We start from the raw sequence: 3,252 nt of genomic DNA on the forward strand, positions 1-3,252 counted from the left end.
TGACTAATGTTGTCAAAGTAATTCTTTTGGCTTCTATAGATATTTTCAAGTTAATTTATATAATGATCTTACATCAATAATAGAATGTTTTGTAATCTTTTAGGGGCCGTTTAGGGGAAGGGTTGGGTTATGGAAGAGTTAGTGTCACTAGTTTTATTATAACCCTTGTTTAGGGGAAGGGTTTAAAAAGGTAGTTTTATGATAAGAGATGTTTGGGGGAAGAGTTATGATAGTGTTATGAAAAAGATGTGTTTGGGGAGAGGGCTACGTGGGTAGGGTTATGAAATTTTTTGTTCACTTATTATTTTTTTTTTCCAATTCACATTGTACATATAAAAAAAAATCTTATTTATATTGTTTTATTACGAAAGCGTCGAAAATTTGTTGTAACAGTTTCTCTTACTCTCTCCAATGGTGACGTCCATGTCTAATGTTATGTAAATTAGTAAAACAATTGACCAATTTCTAAATAATTTATTAACAAATTCTGTTACTTTTATTCTAAGTCATTTTTACAAATAAAAAACTAGTTATTGCATATTTGTAATTATCGATAACGTCGTACATTTATTTTTAACATCTTCGATTACATGCTCTAACGCATACGTCCATGTTTATATTGGTGAATTCAATTACTTATTACGTAGCACTTAAAAGTCATATTTTTCAACCATACAGTGTACAGATTGCCTTGATTTCAACCAAACTTTTTAAACTAAATTTCGATAGTAGAACATTAAAAATAAAACATATGCATAAAATAGTAGAAATCACATACACATCAAAGTACCGTACATACGAAAAAAAAGTTTGATAAAATAAAATTATAAACAATAGTAAAAATCATAGTCCAAGTTAAGTAAGCCAGCTAAGAAAGGATAGAAACTATCTCGAGATGTTTCGTATGAGGACTCTGCAGAACTTCTTCCTCTCTTTGTCAGTCATCTCTACGAAACCGTGCATGTCATCCATACTGCACATGAGCTGCCTTTGGCATAACGTCCTGTTCAAATTGCTTAGGTCGGGCATCTCACGTAATAGGTGTAAGAATTCTTGGCGAATAAAGGTCTCATTGGCAAGGGCACACGAATGGTCCTTAATTGGTCATTCGTACACTCCAAGGTCATATGTATCATATCAATCTCACCCTCTCATTGGCTTCTCCTCTTGCCCTCGTACACTTCAAGCCCTTCCCTACAAGATGCGACTGCATAAAAAACGGGACCACTTCAAACTACCATTGGGAAAAATCTAAATTCAAACTACAATGCGCAAGTATTTTCACATTTTTATTAGTTTCCTTACCCTAACACAATTGTCGAACACTTCCTTCTCGACAATGATGCACTAGCTTTGCCTCATCGTTCCATCTGAATCCACTGCACGCTGGCCCACAAATCCCTCTGATAACCTGAAAGGTCCATGTTAGTGTCTTAATTCTGCAATCTATTACAATGCTGACTCGGACACGACATCCAGGCAACTTTTCTATCATCATGCAGACAAGTTGGGTCAGGTAACCTTGTCGGAACATACTATTCCTCAGCTTCCATCCGCTGGTGGATACCAACTCCACTAAACATTCAACTAGAGTGTCCTCCTCCTTCATCCATACATATTTGGGACACGGGATGAGATTGTCATACTGAAAATAAAAAATGACAATAAATACATGAAACACGTTAGTAGTTTCGAATGTCCACATTAAAGAGACACAATAAATGCCAAACAATATTAGGACGTATCATTATAATTTATTTCCCCATTGATGTAAAGCATGCACGCATACATTTGATATTCAAAATAAATAGTATAAGTAATTTAAATTGTCATACAACTCAGGGGTTCTAATTTCAAATGGTTTTAGCTATGTGTTACGCAACTGTCATTCGATGAAAATCGCTTCAACTAATTCATTCTACCACTGCGACCACTTGTTTGTGGTCTCAATGACTAAATGTCGTCTCCTGCGGTGGTCATTGCGTATGCGGAGTTTTCCTCGTCAACATCGTCTATGTCTTCCTAATTTGTCATTTTTCTGTTTATCAAATTATATAGCAGGTAACATGCTAGAATGGTGCGACACTGCACTTGAAGGGGATAGTACGACTTTCCACGAAGTATTGTCCACCGATCCTTCAGAAGACTGAACACGCGCTCAATCACATTTCTTACCGATGAGTGTTTCATGTTGAAGTATTTCTTTGTAGTGGTTGGGGCATTTCTAATGCCACGCTACTCTTGCAAGTGGTACCTCTGGCCTCTATATGAGATGAGAAATCCTTTCGCATTTGGATAACCTGCATCGCACAAATAATAATATCTTGTTACAAGAACCAATGGTTTATGCGCGTTCAATATGGAATTTCAAAACGACGTGGTGGGATTAAAAATTGTAAATGCCCTTTGGCACTTGCAGTCCGTTTGGTCATGTAAGCGCATCTCGCAGAATCCGCAAGTCTGCTGCAGATCCTTCCCAACCGGCCACTACGTATACGAAATCCCCTTTTGTGTCACAGACACCGAGTACAATAGTGATAATTTTCCGTTTACGCATTCTGAACGTAAGGAGATCGATTGTGGGCACATTCATCTTTGTGTACGTACCATCTAACACCCCCAAGGCAATTCTGTAGGTTTAAACAAACGGACATACATTAGTGGGACGTACTAATACGTGACATAAAGATGACTTCGACTATGCACACCTCGAAACACTTCCACCGTGGATTCATGTAGTTGTTTGTTACTAGCACCAGTTTCTTTATCAACTTGTCATGGAGTCGGACCACAGCCAACAAGACGAGGTTGAAATGTCACAATATAGTCTCACCAAACCGTACAAATTCTCTTTGAATAACGCGGTTCTTCACGTCATGCAAAAACATGGCAACCATTTTCTCAAGATCGACAATCTCTGTCGACGAAAGGCCAGCGATAGTCCTCAGTAAATGGAATAGAATAGCAAATGTTCATCTCTCCATTCGCGTGCTTTGTCGACACACTAGATTAGACTCGTGTATCATGCGAAAGTACGCAAGCTGCCTAATTCTATGCCTAGTATCATACGGTGTATATGGGAGCCGCTTATTATCATTCATTATTGCCTCCAACATTAGCAGCATCTGACATTGGGCCAATGTGAACGGAGTTAAGACTCCAAGAAGGGTTTATGGATCTATTTCAAAGTACCTAAAATTTCCTAAAAATTATTTAGTAAGCGTGTTATTATAATGTTCATATACATGGTGA

The 3,252-nt window shown here is 37.6% G+C and overlaps 1 long non-coding RNA gene across 2 annotated transcripts; it reads right to left on the reverse strand.

Annotated features, from left to right (window-relative positions):
• Nucleotides 1-729: 729 nt before the first annotated feature.
• On the reverse strand, nt 730-3,252 carry LOC127150992 (uncharacterized). 2 transcript variants are annotated; one of them, XR_007823656.1, is made up of 5 exons: nt 2,709-3,252; nt 1,884-2,630; nt 1,522-1,645; nt 1,306-1,411; nt 730-1,207 (listed from the first exon to the last, which is right to left on the reverse strand). It is a non-coding gene; the product is annotated as an uncharacterized LOC127150992 (long non-coding RNA). The 2 variants fall into 2 exon arrangements; XR_007823655.1 differs by having other exon boundaries at nt 1,522-2,630.

Source organism: Cucumis melo, chromosome 1 (assembly GCF_025177605.1).
Source record: "Cucumis melo cultivar AY chromosome 1, USDA_Cmelo_AY_1.0, whole genome shotgun sequence".
Classification (NCBI taxonomy): domain Eukaryota; kingdom Viridiplantae; phylum Streptophyta; class Magnoliopsida; order Cucurbitales; family Cucurbitaceae; genus Cucumis; species Cucumis melo.